Source organism: Homalodisca vitripennis, chromosome 8 (genome assembly GCF_021130785.1).
Source record: "Homalodisca vitripennis isolate AUS2020 chromosome 8, UT_GWSS_2.1, whole genome shotgun sequence".
Taxonomy (NCBI): Eukaryota; Metazoa; Arthropoda; class Insecta; order Hemiptera; family Cicadellidae; genus Homalodisca; species Homalodisca vitripennis.
Window position 1 is genome coordinate 113,775,294 of NC_060214.1, and position 22,242 is coordinate 113,797,535.

The 22,242-nt window shown below is 33.7% G+C and overlaps 1 long non-coding RNA gene across 1 annotated transcript in view; it reads left to right on the forward strand.

The window, feature by feature from the left end:
* The window catches only part of LOC124367165, an 81,365-nt gene extending 62,301 nt beyond the window's left edge, over window positions 1–19,064 (forward strand). Inside the window, exon 3 of the long non-coding RNA XR_006922878.1 lies at window positions 19,016–19,064. This is a non-coding gene — a long non-coding RNA (uncharacterized LOC124367165). The remainder of the gene's footprint in view (window positions 1–19,015) is intronic.
* The last annotated feature ends 3,178 nt before the right edge of the window (window positions 19,065–22,242 follow it).

A 22,242-nucleotide genomic window follows, 5' to 3' on the forward strand; every position in this document is an offset into this window, starting at 1 on the left:
ACCCACATGACCTTAAGTAATCTACACTTCTGCATAATTCGAAAATACGTGTTATTTAAATAATTAAATTAGTTTCAGAATGTAAGCGACTTAAAAATTTACAAGATTAAAAAAATGTTCAATTTGACATCAACGAGAAATGAGTTTGCGTAATGTCTCTTTATTCAGTTTGGTTACAAGATCTTGTATTTTTTACATAAAGTCGCTAATTTTTTTAACACCAGCTGAAGGCAATGGCCGGTATGAACCACGTTCACGACAACGTGTACTCCATCGGGTACACGCGATCGTTTACAACCGCCGCCGTGTACCTGATCGGGTACACACCGGCTTTATAGTAAAGTGCGTCGTGCGCCCAATGGGGGGTACACGTTGCTATGCATTTCAATATTGCGTTTGTATATTTGGCCTGTCTTGATGGTTCGTTTAAATTTAATCCCACGCTTAAATAAATACCTCCGAGTTTTGTGTACCCCGTCAGGCGCATGATTTTCTAATTTTTAAGGTAAATGAATTTTTTTAGGTATCCCTTGGGGTACGAGGGGAAAATTGAAATAAAAAACATAATGTAATAATTATTTGTGCTCAAAATTGCGAAGTCTACATACCTTTCTCGTTATACTTACACTTGACATATCAAACCCAATTACGGTTTTTGCCATTACTATTGAAAAACTCGACAGCAAATCAAATCAAATCAAATTTATTTCAAAACTAGCGGACCCGGCGCGCTTCGCTGCGCATTTCAATAAGTTTCCCGCGGCTTCGCACGCAATTTCCCGTTGAAAACAGTACACTATATTCACTTATTCATTTTCTATCACATTCTAAACATTGCTGAGATAATTGATAGTCGTTCCTTCGTGAGCTTCTTGGGCGCATTATGAAGGTATGTACCACATTCCTGATACTTCTGTCAAAAAAAAACAACTAAGGTTGATTTTATAACATTCTTTATATTTGTAGCCAACGTAAGATAGTAATTATGATATCCTGCATTGCTCTTCTGATCAAGCATGAGCATGGTTTATATTAAATAAATATTGCAGTTAAAGGTGAATTTTTACGTCAAATTTGAATTGTATTATCTGGATAGTAAAGTCTATGTTTAACAGTGATTGCAGAAACAGTTTAAACAAAATTTGTCGTTTCTCTTAAGCTTACTCTATGCTTTAAAACTATAAGTGTAGTAATTAAATTATATATAAATATATTTTTTGTCGCATTATATATGTTTACAAAGAACAGCTGATTAAAAATTTGAAAAGACTCTTTCACTTAATAACATATGTTTGCTGCAATGCATTTCTTACGGGTATTTCTGTAACCAGTGGGGCGGAATCCTGAATCGGGAAAGGGATAAAAAGTATCCTATAACCTTCTACAGATCAAGACGAACAAATTAAAAAAAAAATTAGGCGAATCCGTCCAGCCGTTTGTGAGTGTGATGCTGTTACACACGAACAGTTTCATTTTTTATAATAGATTTACAAACAAGCATGGTACACGTAGTATGCATGAAATTAGTCCCACATGGGTAATAGAGGCTTGTGCGTGGTGACGAGTCAGTTTCTAGTTGCTGTGCACAGCGGTATTATGATAGTTATCATTAATAATAATAAACTATTTCATATACTTTTTAAAAACAATTATTATATATAAAATCTAAAATAATCTGTGTAATTTGTAGGCTACAGAAACATTAATTATGCCATAATACCCAATAGTCTAAATTATTTTATATAAAAGATAAAAAAATAAGGTATGTTATTTGCTATTGTGTAAATTATTAAATTGAACAAAATTAATTACTAACGATACTTGGGTTAAATTTGGGTTATTAGAGGTGTTTAAAACCATCGGAGAGGCGAAACGGCGCAAGACGGCCATCGCAACAATAGTGAAAAAAGTTTGTTACGTGTAATAAAGTAAGTTAGTCAGTAAATAAACGTGATCATATACATTAGTCTAGTATATAGACGAGAGCAGCGACTCAGCGTGTTCAGCGCCGACCTCCAACAGCCAGACAGAGACACGATTTTTGTATGCGGACAGCGGGACCTGCAGGTCCCTTATGTGTTGCGGAATATTTCTGAGTAGGAAATTTGCAATGTAATAGGGATTGGTGTAATTATACGATTTTACTACTCGGGGAGCCTGCAGGCCCACGCTAAACAGCATTCCTTGTAAAATATCTATGTGTGACAGGGGTGACGATCTGTGGCTCCTTGCGAAAACCAGTAAGATTTTAATATATAGCTGCCGAATTGATAACAATTGTGTCTCTGTATAAAGCAAGATAGTCGGTATCTGTTGTGTTTTTTAAACGCTGCCTTAATAACTAAATTTTGAACAGTCATTAACGGATCTAAAATAGACCTGTAAGGCCCTCCCCATACTATAATACCATATTGTAAAATTGATTGTGCATAGGCGTAATAAATAGTTTTAATTTCATTGGGATTTAATATTTCAGTAAATATTATGAAATATGTAAATCATTTTCCTTAGTTTATTTTTTACAGCAAATAAAAAAGTCCAGAAAACGTGATAAAATACGAAGCTATATTGAACTGAAGTCAACTCTTCTAGAACTCTCGAGTGTTCAGTAAGAACGTGCAGACGAGTTTGGTATTGAACTATTAACCGGTTAACTCTCCCTGCACTAATGAGTCACAGTCAGAGCCAGACGGAGTGACGATGTAGTGGTTGGAGATTATGCTCAAGAAGGCAGTGCAGGATTCCACTGCCTTGCTGATTGCAGAATTGCAGATTGAGACAGCACTTGGCCTGGTTTCATTCTCGAATACGGATTACTATTTGCTGAGCTTCTATTAGACATCGCACTTATCGAATGTACAATATTGTGTTTTAATAGGCAATAATGTTTATAAATAATGTAATATCATGAGTGTTTATAGTGAGTGTCAATTATTTCTCTGTCAAAAATACAAAATTAAGTAAATTTAATTAGTTTGTTTATTTATTTGAAACATTGGCACTCGATTGATTATTGAGGCTGGGATGGCAGATCAAAACTCTATACATATAGTTGTGTTTTTTAGTGTTTTTGATTTTGGCAATATTCGCCCAACCTAAACAATGTGGGAGTACGCTATACAAAATATCACGTAACAGGTTTCACTAAGGCTGCATGTAAAATTTCTAGCCTATAGTTAATCTCACTAGGCTACATGTATTACAATGCCATATTTGAAAATGTCACATGATTGTAATAATTTTGTTTACAAATTTATTTATTTTATCGTTGCAATCACGGCTACCTTTAAGACCAATGTAAAATGAATATTCAATACGAATTAATCCCATGGAATAAATTGCACTATCATCGAACACAACTCACTTTAAAGATGTAAGGCTTCATGCAAAATTTCAAATCTATATGTCAGTTCCATCCGAAATATCGTGCGGACAGACAGACAGACAGACAGAAATGACATCTTTCAGACCCTCAAGTGATAGATTTCACAAGAAAAATTTTAATTCTTAATCCAACTTTGGTCAGTTTTATTTAAAAATAGGAACATGCCGATGATACTTTTGTAACTAGTTCACTACTTCGTAGAACTGATCTTCTCCTGGGAAAGTTAAATAGTAGGAAAGAGATAAAAGAGGAAAGGAGATACATATAGACTTTTTAAAGATGACAAAGTGTTTTTTATTGAATTGAATATTATTTTTTGAGTCAATTAAACAATCAAACTTCTAATAGTGTTTAGAAGATTTACCATACACTACTTTCCACGCATATATGAGAGGGGCTTGTAAGATTTGCTATAAGCAAGCAAATTCAGAAGCAAACAGTTTAATAAAACGTGCAGAGACAAATTTAAAATAACTCAGCCAGGTGAAACCAGATTTGACAAGAGAAATCCATATTCTTGAATTGCAAGATGGCGAGCATATTAAAACACACCTTCTCTTTTTCCATTGCCATAATGGATTGTTATAGTTTAGCATCATTGCCGTAGTATTTATTTCTTTTACCAAGTTTTTCAGATTTAGATAAACATGAAAACACTCTTTAGAGGTTTATATGTTTATTCTTCTTATGTTTTTTTATATAGCGAGAGCCAAAACGTGTGTTTTAAGTTATACAAGTATAAAACACATAAATAAAAACATAAAAAATGTATATTTCAAATTTTCCTATTTGAATGTATAGTTTAGAGTATGTTCTGTATCAAACATGTGTTTTACGTTTTAATTCTATAACTATAATTTGTACTTAAAATATTTTAACTATATTATTAGTTCATAATTCCTTATTCCTTATTCCTGAGGAAGTAGTAGCTGGTTGGAGTGCATACAACTTATATACAGGATTTCAATTTTTATTGTTCTTTTTTATTATTTGGACAGTGATTGTTAAAATAATTTTTATTATATATGGAAATGGGCGTTTCTCTGTACATCCTTTATAGATTCAGAAACTATTTGACCGATCATAAAAAACAATTTGTATGTATATGTATTTTTCCACGTAGAACGTTTATATGCTATGCCCATTGATGTAACTCACCACCAGACGGCGCTGCAAGTTATAAAAGTTATTAACTCGCCTGCACATTATAAACTGCAATTACGAGATAGTTACGTATATTAAAAAGCCAAACACTATTTGAAGGCACTAAGTTTTGATGTATATTTGTCTATAAAATAAATTTATGTTTCTACTTAAAGCTTAAGTGTGAACCACTTTATAATAAAGTTCATGTACGTGTACAATGAATAGAAACACTTTTAACAGATTTTCTTGATCGTGGCGACAGGGCAAACTTTACATCGGCGATATATAATTCACTTGAACCAGAAGCGCTCATACACGGGCAAAGCTTACGAAAAGCGTGCAAAGCCGCGGGAAACAGCTAGTGTAACAAAATAGATGAGTAGATAAAATTTAAATCGTAAATTAGAGACACATTACAAAATTAACAGTCATGTTATTCCTTAGAAATGCATTTGCTTTATTAATATAATGGAATGTTTTAATGAATAAGTGTTTAAATTGATTTTCGAACATAAATATTCTTGAAAAACACACACTAATTAGTTGAATTTTCTCATTAAAAATTGTTCTTGTCTCACACTTTACGAGATTTTATTCATACATTTTATAGTACCATTAGCATAGTTCGTTGTTAGTAAAATTAAATTGTAAGATAGCATATCAATCACTATTTTAGTCATAAAAATTTTAATGTACTAATTACATTTATTACAATTAGCGGTTTAATTACTGCTTAAAAGCACTAAGAGGAATGAGGCATCAGGAAGTATTACTAAATTGGATAGCGACTCAAATGAGTTAAGTTTTAGGGACATGGAAAATGGAAAAATTAATAGACTTTTCAATTTACAAATATACCTAATGGCCCAGGAAAACCTGTCGTCATTGAGGTTTCCTTAATTATCTTTAAAATCAGTGTTGTTTCTCTACGTTGAAATGGTCACTGAAAGCATATTAAAAGTTGAAAGCAGGCTCAGGCTTAGATCTTTTGTAGTGTAAAGTTGCTTTGAAGTTGCTTTAATAGTGTTATTTCAAAAACAGGGAAATAAAAATAAATAAAGTTCAAGTACTTCAGTCATATGCAATTTAATTGGATTGACTCGTATAATTTACCACTAGTTTGTACTTTTAAAGCGAGCAATTAAGTCTGCAAAGGACTGTTACCCAATTTATTTGCAATGTTCAAAGTTCAGAAAATGGGTAGTGTCGAACACTTTTAATGTGTTTTCAATTGATTTTTGAGCATTGTGGTTTTTACTTTCCAGAAGACTCAAATTAGGTCAGACCTCAATCGCATGCTGTGTCATATTTACAAGAAATCTATCCCCGCGCGGCCGTACCGACTTACAAATCACCAACCATTGTTTCTATTTCCACTCGTGGCTTTTTTTCTCTTCAAAGGACTTTCCTTTGCTCTGCTTTAGTATGAAGTCTTATTTATAATTGTAATAATAATAACATCAGTAAGCAAAATATATACGCACAGCAATGAAAGAGTAAGTGCACACTTGTAGTCCATTAAGTAATACGTACTTTAGACAGAACTAATTGTAATATTCCTATATCTATTATATTATTTAACTATCTAATAGTGTGTGTTGGTTTGATTTTTTTACTCAATCACGTAGAAAGTACTGTAGCAAATGTATCGACATTTTACATGGACATTCATAGGGTCTCTGTTTAACATATAAGGCCACTCTTATTTCGAAAATCCCTCCGGGCTACGCCCCACTGGTCTCTAAAGTTTCATTAAAAAAAACAAAATATTATAATTGAAAGATCCTGTTAAATGTAATCATATGTTCGGTGAAAAGACTGTTTTATGACAGCACAGCCATAAGTTTATTTAATTTAAGGAACACTTTCAATTTTTGGTCTTAAAACATAGAGTAAGCTTGATTGTATCGACACTCTTTATTCCTACCTTTTTAGCATCCGATGTTTAAGCACAGAGTAAGAACATATCCAGATAAGAAATTTAACAGTCTTAATAAAAATATACTTTTTAATGTACACTTCAGGAAATTTGAAGAATGCACTGCTTGGTCAATACTGTAATATTAAAGATAAAATTACTATCTAACTTTTACTATAAATTAAAAAACTTAGTTATCTTAGTGGTTTTTTTTCAGAAGAAGGCTTTTCAGACCTGTTTATATACTAGCACATACCCGCGGCTTCGCCCGCAATTTCTATGCAACATTCCGCATATTTTATTGAATAGCTCCCTCGATTTCAGTATCACTTGTAACTTTTTTAGACCCGTTTAGAGGAAATCCAAAGTCGAAGTTCAAAGCTTTGTTAGTAAAAGCACACGTGGTGTATACGATGTAATGTAATTATTATTTGAGGTGTGCACCTCTAATTCAAATTAATTATATTTTCAACGCAAACTTGAAGTTAGGGATTTTACACCGAAAAACAATATATATATATATATATATTGTTTTTCGGTGTAAAATCCCGAAATATATGTGTGTGTGTGTGTGTGTGTGTGTGTGTGTGTGTGTGTGTGTGTGTGTGTGTGTGTGTGTGTGTGTGTGTGTGTGTGTGTGTGTGTGTGTGTATCACCACCAATAAAGTTATCAGAACCAAATATATCAATCTTCACCACAACAAAAAAAAAAAAAAAACATTAAGGATTTGAAAGATAATTAAATGTAAATATGTGTCTTAACTGTAGTAGAATATTGTTATAAAGGTTTCCGCTGACAAGTATTGTACTTAGCGGGGCCTCAGAAATGTATTATTTATTGAATAAAATAAATCAATAACTATAATCAATTCAATATAGACCATATCTAATTTTGGCTGGATTTTTACAGTACAGTTTTCTAAGTTGTATGAATATAGATGTTGTTAATGGAAATTAAAAACTACTATCAACATCAATAATACTTACATTGTGGCAGTTGTCATTTATATGTAAAGATGATACATGATGCATGATGCAACATAGTACATGTTGTTGTGTCCCTATCCATGCTCGCTATATAATACTATTATTTTGGTGCAGTTTAGGAATTATAACATAATATGCGTATTATGTATATACCTAAATAGGAAAGTACACCCCATCAGTGAGTAATGAATGCGATGTCTCCTCGACTATTTTCTGTCATAAAAATTGCATTTAGTGTCTCGTGTATTGCTTTGTGATTCTACTTGCTATAATCACAAACTGACTGTGCTAGCTTGTTTGCTCGAAGTGTAGTCACGGAGCAAATGGCTTGTTGAATCATGCTAATGTACAGTCCCTCTGTTTCGGCTACTGTAAATATACCGTTCCACATGGTCTAAGGAAACTAGATTCAATACCGTACATGAACAATCTAGTTCATTGAAAAAATAAATTGGTTTTCCTTGTTACCACGATATTGAAATAAGAAGTGTTCTTACTTTTGTTATGTTTGAACTGTTTAAATGTAAAACAATTGAAAATATTGGTAAATTAAAGAAACGCAGGCCTATAGTCGTGCTGTCATAATAAAATGTTTCAACATAACGGTTTATTAAAATTAACGGCTCTTTCAATTATTTCGCAACTTTAGAGACCAAGATGGGATTCTTATCTCCTTTATAGTCCAAAGGGCGTAACCCAAAGGGATTCTCGAAATAAGAATATGCCTATATTCATCTGAGGAACATAAGTATGTCCCTGTAAAAATTCAACATCAACCATATATGTACGATGTAATTTTAACAACTTTTAAAAGTATTTATAAGTCTACTTTATCCTAAAAGGCTCTTCCATATAGAAGTAAATGTACGTATACTGGGTTAGGTAAAATTGTGGAAACGCCTGTATTGAACCTATCTTTGTAACCAATTTAAACACCAAACCTAATAAGTGAATGTTTTGTTAACTTTTTCAACTTTGGCTTTATTTCAAAATAGAATATTTCGTGGTAACCTCCAATATTTCACGTGGAAATTACTATAAAAAAGTAATGATTCAAAATCACGAATAATGAAAAATACAGTTCTGGTCCTCATTCCGTAAGGGAATGGCACCTGTTTGAAGCGATAACATGTTTGATCATCACGGTCCCTTATATCCTCATGGAATGAGGTCAAGACATCTAGTTTTCAATACTCATACTCTTTATCACTTTATAGACATCGTTAGATATTCTATAAGTAAAACTAAATTTCGGCGATTGGACGTATTATTTTCATCTGGTGTCAAAAAATTAAAGATTGCTTTATTAGAAATGAAATATTTTAAAATTTGTTCTAAGCTTAGCCTTAAGCTATACACTTTCCTTTTGCACCTTAAGGATAGGATAGTCTTCGAAACGCAATCTCTTTTTGTAATATAAAACAATGAAAAATTTCCGAAGCCCTTTCTAGTTAACTTAGTTATACTACACTTAACCAAACTATGGTGGGAAGGGATTCAACTCGAATTTTGAGTTTAGGTCAAGTTCACATTCTAGTGAAAATCTGACGCTGTCACAGACTTGACTCCTGGGATCTGGAGTCATGTACGTATGAAGATACTCTTTGCAGCGTTTCGACAACAGAGACACCTAGACTTCTCAATATAGTGTGTTCTAGGTGAATAGGTATTATCATTGTAAATATCAAATATTCACATTGAATCAACCATTCCCACCATATTTGTGTTAAGTGTATGAAACTCTAAAACATCGTAGTGCACTCAATTAATTGTGCACCCATTGCTTGAATGATAAATCTACCTAGATCTATTTAGATTACATAAGTCGGCTGCTGAGTGAACCACACAGCTATTTCGTATAGGCTAGGTGTACCTGATGTCGAAACGCTGCAAAAAGTTCGTTTTGAACTCCTTCGTCGCAGATGTTTTTTGGATCTCTTCAGACGAACGTGGGGTCCACATTCCAGGAGTCGAGTATGTGACAGTGTCATATATCAGATGCTGAGATCGAAGCTAAATTCAACATCCGCATTAGTTATACACATGAACATACTGTATGTGGTCATTGGGAAAGGCAGTTTTATTTTTTGGAATGGTACATTTACAAGTCGGTAACGCCAGAAAGGAAAGACCCTGAGGTTACGTACACTCCACACAAACTGAGTTGCGGTAATGTAATAATCGGAACTGTGGGACAGTGGACCGGAACTGCGGCGGAGAAACAGCTGATTATATTCCGTAAAGTGGCGGGTTGGCGGGAAATAAAATTAACGCTGAGTCTATCAGAGTTGCCATTTTGGCGACTTTTCACAAGGTAACGCTCTTGGCGCTCAGAGAAATTCTACGTATTTTTGTTTGCAAAAATACTTCCAGTTCCTTTTCATCATAACAGTCACGTGATCGAGTCAGTAATTTGTTAGTAAATTTCTACAAATGTAAGATTATATTTGTAGAACAGGATTCTGTAAAGTTTACTTATAGAGTCTTACAAGGTCGAATATAATTTTTTTAATACCTTGGAAGTCTTTCAGATAGTTACGGCAAGAGAAAGCTTTTAACCGTATTAAACTTTAGACACTTAAGAATTTAAGAACTATTTGTAGTGAAGTGTGTCTCATCCCACATGGACAATGTTAAACTTTAAAGACTCTTAGTCTTTAATTTTGTTAGTAGAATTACAAGAGATGATTATAATGATAATGCTTTTAGTTTTTCCTGTAAATTAAAAAAAAAATAAGAAAAACGAAATAAAAAATTGAATTTACATATTTTTTTGATGAGTTTTAATTACGTCTCCTTAAAAATGAGCAGTTAAGGGTTTAAAATTTTTCGTTCGGGGCTAGAACCAAAATAACCACCGGTATAGTCAGTTCCTTTAATAATCGAGGTGTATAACAAGTAATACTATATACTGTAGTAATAAAATCTCATTATCTTATACCAACGCATAACTGATTAATGTGTACTACAAAAATAAACATAACACCAAAAGCATACTCTAACTATTTTTTTATCAATTATCATATTTAAGGTATGCATAAACGTTGATATTGTCTTGAAAATATAATTTATTTGAGTTTAGAATAAAATTGTATTATACTCATAAACGAAATTCAGCTTCAATAAAAGATTGTAAAGAAAGGTATTAATGAAGAACAAGGGAATGTAAGGAAAAATACATGACTAATGTATTTATTTGCGGTACAATTTTATTATTTCATCAAAGAGTACATTTTGTTTAAAACTAAACAAATATCTTGTTTTTAATGTTTTAGAAGAAAGTATATTAATAAGTATATTAATAGAGAAGTGAAATGAGAAAGATGAATAACAAAGATAAGAAAGAATCTGTTGTGTAAAAGTGAGGAAATATATTTTATTACCAGATTATACTCTACAAACTGCACAGTGAAATTAAGTCTATTTCAAGTAATCTTCAACAGAGTAATCTAGAAGTAAGATTGGACTTGCACATAAATATTTATCGTATTTCTGTCCACTCGATCTGGCATCAGTTGTGATGGCGGTAGTCAAAATTGCAAACAGTTCTGCATTCGTTAACTTCACGAACAAACAGATTATTCTCTCGTCGTATTTCGAGCGAAATGGAGTCCTGATAGCGGCTGAGGAGCTGTACCTCGCTCCCCACCGGGTGTTATCAATTCATGGCCCGCCATCTTGTTATAGACTTGAGATCGAGTCAATATTTTATCGTCTCTTTTGTGTCACCACTCGGCTGCATTTTGCGAGTTAAATATTGACAGCTCCGAGAATACTATTTGGTCTAGACTACGAGATTTGTGCTGTTTTGTTAAACAACTTTTCATACAGAAGTGACTGTTTCTTTGTTTACACAAGTTTATTTATGTGAACGATTTTTAAACTTGACAACATTTTACTCTTGCAGAATTTTGGAATATGTCCAATTTTAAATGTATAGTACACGTCATATTGAACCATCTCACAATTAGTGCATATGTTAAAAATGTTCAAAGTAATGTTCCATAAAACGTTTTCGATTCTGACTCAATACACCTGTAGGACCCTTTGGATCAAGAAGAACCTATGTTCCACGTTTCAAGGCTCTAAATCCTTTCTATTCAGAGTTATATCAGAGAATTAGCACAACCGTAGTTATTTCATAGTTACAACCGTATTGTATGACAGTGCAAGGGGGTGGGAAGGGAGCGTGATTAGCATCGTCATCTGACGTGGCGCGGCGGCGGCGTTCTGTGACACAAAGGCTACTAACTGACTGTACCCGATACTAATTGTCCAACTGGTCGCCATTATCTTATTGTGTCCCACGGTTGTGACGTCACACCGTTAACTCGACGTAGGAGGGATGCGGAGTTACTAACTCTCGCCTTACCGTACCTTTCCGGTTACAGTAAAAGTCTTTTACATGAAGTTGAAGATAACATGATTGTTGATTGAAGACTCTTGGAGCAATTGGAAAAAAACGAATAAATACTACTAAATGTGAATAATAAAATACTTTTCCAAATTATTTATTTTTTGGGCGAGGCCAAAGGTTTCATCATCAGGCTACTCCATAAATAAATATTTACATAATTTTTATTACAATTAAAATACTATACGGTGTAAATATGCAAATACAAAACTTTTGGAAATATTTCAGCCAGTATGAAAAATTAGATACGAATACAGTATAATTTTTGAATGAATTGAGAAGAAAGGAGACTAGAACTGTTCTTGAAATCAATGAAGTTATTTCAAGAATGGTGTATATGGGCCTTTTGGAATCTCACATCTCATATGGGTTAATTGTATGTGGATATTCTCTCCATGTACGTGGATTTATTTTGTTACAAAGCACGATCGTTAGGGTCATGGCTGGAGCTGGATCCTTGGAGCACTGCCAGCCGTTGTTTATTTCTCTTAAAACATGTACAGTTTAACCACATATAAGTCTTATAAAAGTAAATTCTTATGGTAGCACATCAAGGGCACAGGAATGAAGTGGTTTCAGAGCTACTTGCAGAGAAGAAAGATTGTAGTGGAAATCAAGCAAGGGAACATCTAACCCTGTAGAGATTAAAAGAGGCGTTCCTCAAGGATCTAATTTGGGGCTAGTACTGTTTGTGCTTTTTATTGGAGATACTCAAGAGCACCTGGAGGAGTGCTGCTATCTAGTTTCATATACGGATGACACAACTCTCATCAACAGCTAGCAGAGTATTCTAAATACTAGTTATGATTATTACATTTCAATGTAGTATAAAATACTCATCTTTTCAATATTCGGCAGGATATTCATGAATAATACGCAAACTTTCCAAATTAACAGTATAACAAGAGTCTGTGAATAAACAAATTTAATAATTTTAAAAGAAGTTATTTAGGTGGTTACTGATAAACCCTTTTCCAATATTAATTAATTATGTAGCACAAGTGTACAGATTGCTTTTTACCAGCGATAACCTTTATAAATATTAACCATTAATAAATTCACAGACAGTGAGAAATTCCATCACGCATGGAGTTCCTACAAGTAATTATAATTATCTTTTATAAAATAAGAAATCTGACACATAATTTTGGAATATTACATTAAATCTATAAATGGCTATAAATATTATTGATTCTTGTATACCAGGTTGATTACTATACTTGTAACAAGCTAAACTGGTAAGTTTAGGTCTTACGAAAGTTATTCAACCCAACGTAGATTTCTGCAACGTTTTCGTGGTTAAAATAATTTCTCAGAGTTATACAGTCGGGAGCCCTTTTTGTAACGAAAGATCAACACAGGTTATATTGAAGAAATGCACTCGCTCCATCTTTGTAAAAGTCTGCTATAAAGCACCAAGTCTTAGCGGCTGCTCCCTTTTATGTTTATTTGAAAGAAGATACTCTCGCGTATAAAGATATCTACAAACATCTGGTAGATGCCATTTTGATAAGAGATTTGGGTTTTGGCCCACGCCTGCTTGAGAAATAGCAGCTATTTCAGGCTCTTTGATCTAAAACGAATCTGAGCGCTGGAAGCATCAAAATGTGACAATTTGTTCTTGCAGAGCCACCTGAAATTAATAATAAACTTGAATTTTCTTACGTTATTACAACGTTACTATATTTAAATAGGTCAACACAGCGGTTGTGGTAAGCATAAGTAGAAGACAGCTTGCATTCTCATTGTATATCATTCCTACTGCAAAGTTCGTTTAGAATTGTGAAAATCTCGTGGAAAATAACGAGGAAGTTACGTAATTTAAATGCAATATTTATTTGGTTAAAAGTGTTGTTTTTATGTTAAAATCCATTGTACATAGTAAAGTCGACCCAATATATAACAATGATTAAACAATAATAGATAGGTAATAAAACACTTTTTTACTTTTCAATTTATTTGTTTTGAACCCGCCGTGCGCAGTAACTACACATCATGGTTCACGAAAAAATCGTGTGATAAAATTGAACTTCCAAACAATAATTGTGTATTTAGTAAATGAAATAGTTTTACTCAAATGTACCGATATAAATAAAATAAAATATTTATTGAATACTAGGCTACAGGTAACTTTTAGATGCTCAATTTAAAACTTTTGTCGATAAAAATGAAGCTGAGAAAGTTAGTTAATTCTGTTTGCATTCGATTTAAAATTTATGATACACTTGTAAATAATTTTATTTCCAATTGACCTTTCAATGAATCACACTTTTATAGAAGATGTGATTTTTACAGATGAAGTTTAAGGTATGTATATGATTGCATGATATTTTGTTGTAATTTACTTTGTACTTTGGTCTTTGAAGCATACCATTGTAGAACATAAGTACAGTGAATGTTTTATGAATCAGTTGTATTGTGTGTATTTAAATAGAGCTTGAATTCTTTATTAACTTGCGAACTAATATTTTAGTTACAATATATAACTAAAATTAACATGTAAAGATCAGTGGCGTATTTAGAAAATTATTTTGGGGGAGGGGGTTGACACACAGGGTTGTTTAGCAGGTATAAAATACCCTAAAAATATAGGCTTGGGATTCTTCCCCATCAAAATTGTAGAGCTTTAAGGCCTGATATATTTTTTCTTGTTTAAAAAAATAATGGGTGCAATTTTAATATTTGTCTTTCAAAATTTCGTGGGGGGGGGCTTTGAGCCATCTAATTATCCCCTATATACGCCCATGGTAAAGATAGCTACATTTATTGTGTATAAGCTAAATTTACTAATAATACAACATCCCTTATAAAGCTTAGTTAACTTGTAGTAAACAATTACCCGAATGTCTATTGAGTTAATTGAGTTAATAATTCTCCCCCGCTTAATTTAGTGCAGAAAGCCAGTGGTATCTCTAAATAGTGCAGTCATTGAAGCATTGTTGCTCCGAATTTTTTTACTTTGAACCGAATTGCATAAAATTTTGGAAATTAGGTTTCATCTTACCCTTAAACTTCAAAAGTGAAAATGATTTGACCTCCGCAACTGGTTGCCACCCCTTTTCGCGGGGCGAATTTTTTTGTTTCAAAATAACCTCGGATATCGATAGAAGGCCTTAATTTTAAGCAAAACATCCTCTATAAAGTTTTTCGAAAATCCAATATTTTTCAAGTTATTGGCAATTGAAAATTCGCAATTTTTTTCACGTTTTTCATCGGTTGTTTGCAAATATCTCCAAAAATAAACGTTTTATCAAAAATTGTATAAAGAACAAAATTGTAGCAGGTAACAAAAATGAACAATTTGGTTTTTTTATAAAGTATTCTAAGTGCAATATTAAACTAGATATTAAAGATCAAAGCCGTTTTTTATTTTGTCTGAAATTTTAATCGATGTGGTCAATGCCATCTAGCGGCGAGCAGATGCATTTTAGGCATTCTAATAAAAAAGGGTTTTGTAGTGCTTGAAATAAGCTTTAAAATGAGCACTATTAAAAGTCTTTTGCACGTAAAATAAGTGACCTGTATTGCAAATAAGAGGAGCATCTAATGTTTTTCTTTGAAATCAATGGGTTTCATAAATGCCATTACCACAAAAATTAAAATTAATCGTTATTCCGCCTAGAATTAACTTTATTATGAAGATTTTGATAGATTGTATCAGTTTGGCTGCTTCAGGACACATATTTTTCAAAAAAGTCACGATTAAAAAACATTTCAAATTTAAAAAAAACACCTTTTTTCATAATATCTCAAAAATGACGACAGATACGTATAAAAGTGTAGGGATAAAAATTTAGGTATTTTTATGACAAACAATTTGGGTTTTTTTGTCTTTTCTGTCAAACAAAAATTGACGGAGATATGATTGTTTAAAGAGCGCGTGGTTAGCGCAATCACAGCCTCTCTTAAGCCCTTTAAACCCTTCACCGTTTGAGAAAAAGGTTTTTTACTATATATTGCAATGAAGGATGTTGTAGCTCTCTTAATTAAATTTACAATGGTTTTTTATAAATTGTGATAGCACGAAAATTGAAGGAGTTATGGTCCAAAAAACTTATCATATTTTTTTTTTCTACTTAGTAACTGAAATTTCGCAGTGTGAATATTTGGAGCAATGTGAAAGTACGCAGTATAAATAGAGACCCAAAAACTATTGTAATGTATATATATATATATATATATATATATATAGATATGGCTCGTATATTTTGGAAAACGTAGGCATGAATACATACCAACGTTCTTATATGTATATAACACATTTGAGTGAATTTTATGTAATTTGTAAATATTTTATTAAATAAATGGCAGTTTTTTTACTCTAAATTAAATTATTTTTATATATATATATATTTATTGATTTAATTTAGGGGTAATTTTAAGGGTAGAAAAAAAACTTAAGAATATGATAAATCATTTTCGAGAGTGTGGAATAATATTTAAATCTTTTTCATTTTATCAAAAACATTTTTTTAACAATTTTTATCAAGGGGTAGCTTTCAAGGGTTGAAAGGAGGTTATAAAAATTTGATAATTATTATAGAGATTATAAAATATTACTTACTCTATACTTACATCTTTTTATGTCATTACCAAAGTATTTTCTTTGTGATTTTTTCAATTTAGGGGTTGTTTACAAGGGTTGTAAGATTTTTCAAGGGGTTGAAAATGATTTTAATATGAGGTAGGTAATTGTGTTAGAAAACACTTTAAAATTTCACCACTTACTATTAGACATGTTTTCTAGCGATTAAATGGCTCAATGTCAATTTTTCCATTAAGGGGTTGTTTACATCCCTTAAAAATAATAGGCGGAGTTCAGATCATTTTCACTTTTGAAGTTAAGGGTAAGATGAGCCTAATTCCAAAATTTCATGCAAATCGGTTCATAGTAAAAAAATTCGGAGGTAAGACCGTTATTTTTTCGCTTCAATGACTGCACTAAAAAATGTACTTTAATTTCTGTCACAAAGGTATTTCAGATTTTAATAATCTGCTTTTTTCAGCTTCTCTAGAGATTAAAGCTCAAAGTTTCTGATGTATTGTAACGAGTTTCCAAGGTAAACCAACCTCGCGGTAAGTAAAATCAGACAGGAAACTAAAAACCTGGTTACCGCCACCCTTTTATATGGCCGGATGACGTAATCATGATGGACGAAACGGTTGCTTCCGCTCTCCGCTTTATTATTGATTTTCAGACGTTACAGCCATCACATCGGATAATATTGTGGAGTTTGTTTTATATTTCGGTGGTCTCGCCATTCTCCAGTCACTTCTCATGAGCCACAGATTTGCTCTTTTATCCCAGTGCATGGGAGAGTGTCCGCAATGTTGAGCTTCTTCATAATTGTTCCATACTTCGTTCTATCACAATCAGCTCTCAGATTCTGCAGATTCGCCCATGAACAAACAGTACCGAAATTCCACAAGATTGTTTGAACATTGAGCAACAGTAGATATATAATAATATACCCAGCAGGGATCACTTTTGGCTGGTTTATACCTACCAGTCGAACCCACCACTGGGCACAGCAAAAACCGATGTGCCACTTCAATCTGGGTAACCTTATGGATGTCCAGTAGCGGCACATCACTAACAACAAATGTTGAGATTCTGGGGTTCATGGGCAATTCGATAGGTCTAGTCTACTGTGGAAGATGACTGTTGGAGTTGATGGGGTTTGTTCCCTAACCTCAAACGTTCTTGTTAACCTCAACAGGGTGTGCCACCCCCTGCCCACTTTTACTGGAGATGCTGGTTCAGAGCTGGCCTCTCCTTCTTCCGGGGGGACATGACTTTGAGATGTAGTGCCCTAATTCTTCGTCATGGATCTTGATAGGAGGCGGCCACTACTCCCTAACCTTACCCATCTGAATATCCTATCACTCCGGAAGCAGCGCAAAGGTTCTTACAGGACTAAGTGAAATTTATAAGCTTCTTGTCCTAAGAGAGAGAGAGAGAAAAAAAACAGTTTAGTTTAATTCACCAACTCTTCCACGTAGGATGAAGGATGAATGGTTGGACTGACCATCTTGTCCTATTCTAAATTTTGTTATTCACGATGAATGATTTGAAAGAATAACAAAGAGTATAACACTACGTTTCGAGCATTGCAATTTCACAGAAGCAGTGTTCCACACTCGCTTGTGCGTGTGTGGCGTGTAGTTTTTGCTCTCGGCTTCTGTGTAGTGACATAGCATCGGTTAATGACGTGAAGTTTTCAGTAGCAGTCTACAGCGGCACTTTTTATTTTCAGGTTTTGTGATGTAGCCTATTAGGATTTTTGACACGTGAAGAAGAGGGTAGATTGGAATCCTGGGAACTTCGTGATATACTTATTGTAACATAAAATGATGGAAAATATCCAACATTCTGTTATCTCTTTCTACCGAGAAAAATTCATAAACACTAAAGTTAACTATACTGAGCAGCCGAAAGTTTTCTAGATACCGAAATTCAATTCTAGAGAGAAACTAAAAAAATAAAAAACCCCAAAATTGAATGCCTTAATTGTCCTAAAAACACTTTTGATAATACTAATTTGGAAATAGTAGCGTAAGAAACAGGTAGTTGAATATGAATTTTATTCCAATAAGAGGTTTTAAAAGACTAGTGTCTTTATGTTTTTATGTTTAATCTATTTTAAATATTACTGTTTTAAAATAATAATGATTTATCCATACAGCAATATTTTGTTATAACTTAGTAAATTGACTTCTGAGTAAAATTTGGTACAGATAGAAGAAATTAAAACACGAATTTTATTAATTAATTGTAATAAGCGATTTAATTTAGACCGAGATGAGAAATAAATTCCTAAATCTTGGTTTTACGGTCACTTTAAGTTCAAATTAGGTAAAAGAATTTTGCGGTTTAGGCATTAAATAATATGGTTGTTACGTTGTAATATTCGAAATCGATACTGTTGAAAACTAGGGCTATAACAAAAACACTTACAGGCCTTATGTTGATTTGATTCTTTCTTGATCACATTTCAATCTAAAGTAATTTACTTATCGGGTATGGCTAGGTGTACTGACACATTATCCTGCTAAATTATGATTTGTTTGTGGCAGGTTACGCGAAACGTAATAGCTCTGTGTGGATCGAGTGTAATTTATATGCAAATTGGACAGTAATTTACTCGTACCTTTGTTTTGCCAGGTGCTGATTAGTGACTGTTTGTTGGAATGAAGTGGATCTAATCATCGTAAGTATTTATTCTATAATTAATTAATTGTGGAAACAGAAAGGTACATTTTAACCATCTCAGTTTGCATTATCTTTAGATATAAATTAGCACAGATTCATGTTCTAAACAAAAATGACTTTACATATTGAGTTTTGTAATGGGATTTTGTGTACCGATCTCATCTAACACTATTAAGACGCCAGTTTGGGTTGTAGATTGATTTGTTAATGATGTCCTGTATCTATATGGTATCAACGATAACAAAGTTATAACACTCTAACAGGCAATACTTTGTAATGGGCCACGAACAAAAAAGTACATGAAAACAATTAATTAATTAATTAGGACTTCGGACATTTGTAATAATTTATTGAATACTATAGAAATCTATCAGGTGAGAAGAAAATTATTACATATGGAGCGTCTATTAGCACAAGCTACTATGTTCATACAGGTGAAAATGAACCCAGGTGTTGTCACTATGCAGTATGCAAGTCACGATCACTATAACACGTCACACAAGCAAAGGCAAAATAGGCATACAAGATATACTAATTGTCTTCTCACCTGACGAAGAGGACAGATACCAATCTTCGAAACGTTGTGTGATACAATTCGTAACTTACAACTATAGCAAATTATTCTTTTAAAATAATCACTCATCTTATAAACAAATTTACAAAAAGAAAGTACACGAATGCGTTGTGCTCATTGAACATAAACTCTCCAACCATATTTTACACAGTTATATAATTAGAATTTTTCTATTGACTTTCACTAAATGAATTGAATAAAAAGCCAAATTTCAATAGTAACATCGACCACATATAGTAGAACAGTAATTGACTCAATGTTTTTTCTGAAGTAGGCATTTGTAGTTTATAATTTTAGTCAGCTGGTCATGTACATCTGTGATGCCAGAGTCCGCAGTCAGCTGTTTATACAGACTGACTGTATCAGCTGTTTGTCTATACAAGAACATGTGCTACTCCCTGGACTATCGGACACGAGGCGGCTTTTAAACAAATCTCACATTGCTCGCTGTCACTCGGTTCGAACTCAGTATCCGCAGTACATGTACATCTGTGATACCAGAGTCCGCAGTCAGCTGTTTATACAGACCGACTGTATCAGCTGTTTGTCTATACAAGAACATGTGCTACTCCCTAGACTATCGGACACAAGGCGGCTTTTAAACAAATCTCACATTGCTCGCTGTCACTCGGTTCGAACTCAGTATCCGCAGTACATGTACATCTGTGATGCCAGAGTCCGCAGTCAGCTGTTTATACAGACCGACTGTATCAGCTGTTTGTCTATACAAGAACATGTGCTACTCCCTGGACTATCGGACACAAGGCGGCTTTTAAACAAATCTCACATTGCTCGCTATCACTCGGTTCGAACTCAGTATCCGCAGTACATACACATCTGTGATACCAGAATCCGCAGTCAGCTGTTTATACAGACCGACTGTATCAGCTGTTTGTCTATACAAGAACATGTGCTACACCCTAGACTATCGGACACGAGGCGGATTTTAAACAAATCTCTCATTGCTCGCTGTCACTCGGTTCGAACTCAGTATCCGCAGTACATGTACATCTGTGATGCCAGAGTCCGCAGTCAGCTGTTTATACAGACCGACTGTATCAGCTGTTTATCTATACAAGAACATGTGCTACTCTCTAGACTTTCGGACACGAGGAGGCTTTTCAACAAATCTCACATTGCTCGCTGTCACTCGGTTCGAACTCAGTATCCGCAGTGCATGTACATCTGTGATATCAGAGACTACAGTCAGCTGTTAATACAGACCGACTGTATCAGCTGTTTGTCTATACAAGAACATGTGCTACTCCCTGGACTATAGGACACGAGGCGGCATTTAAACAAATCTCACGTTGCTGGATGTCATTCGGTTCGAAATCAGTATCCGCAGTACATGTACATCTGTGATGCCAGGGTCTGCAGTCAGCTGTTTATACAGACCGACTGTATCAGCTGTTTATCTTAACAAGAACATGTGCTACTCTCTAGACTTTCGGACACGAGGAGACTACAATAAACTGTTAATACAGACCGTAAAAATGCCCTCGTAACTATCGTTACCACAGCTAATATAAAACGATCTGGATCTATTGTGAGAGTGTATAGTGTAACTGTCACTGTTGTATTTAAACGAGAACGTTAGTTCGCTGTCGGTAGGGAAGCGTTGTTACTAGGGAAGCGTTTTAAATAGATGAATATTTCACTAGAGAGGTTTAGATTTTAGTATTTTGATGCTGATTAATTAAAAAATACGATTTTCTGTTGATACTAAATTTTCAACATTTGTGTTTAGTATAGATTTTCCTATGACAAACTCTATGAATGAACTCAGTTCACATTCATACTCTTAGTGCGGCGTCTGAAATCTGACGCTGAAATCTTGACTCCTGGGGTGTTCGTAAGAAAATATCCAAAAAAAATCGGCGCAGAAGCTCAAAAAGACACTCCGCATTGTTTGGACATCTGAGAAACCTAGAATATAGTTTAATCTAGGCGGAGGAGTTATTCTTATTGTCTCATCAGACGTACAATTGGGTTCACTAGGATGTGTCTGACACGATCCTAAAGCACGGTGGGGTAACCGAGTTTTCTACGCATACGTAGATATGGTAAGAAGGATTGATTGAATGTTAATGTCGAATTTAGTTCTAGTTTACCTTACTCTTTTTGAAACGAAGTTTGCTTTGAAATTCTTTGTCATTTCGAATTTTTTTATCTTTTCATACCTACGTGACTGTAGATCTCAGGAGTCAATTTTGGCGACAGTGTCAAATTTCAGACGCTGAATTAAAAGGAAGGTGAATTGGGTCTAGAATCAACATTTATATTCAATCAGCTCTTCCCACCGCAGCTGTATTATTTGCAAACTCTATATTGAATACAAATTATAAAAAAATATCTCCACATTAAAAGGGCAACCAGTATCCTCAGATGCGCGGCCACCAGCCTACCAGAGTTTCCTCTTAACTGATTGGTTAGCTTGGCAAAATAATAAAAAACGATTTAAGGGTAATAGGATTTCCAGAATTTTAAAATTTATTCACTTTCTCAAGTGTCAAATTCCCTAAGCAATATGGTTAAATATACACAAAATAGACTTGCCACACATTAAACTAATCTGACAACATTGCGTGATATGCGTACACAA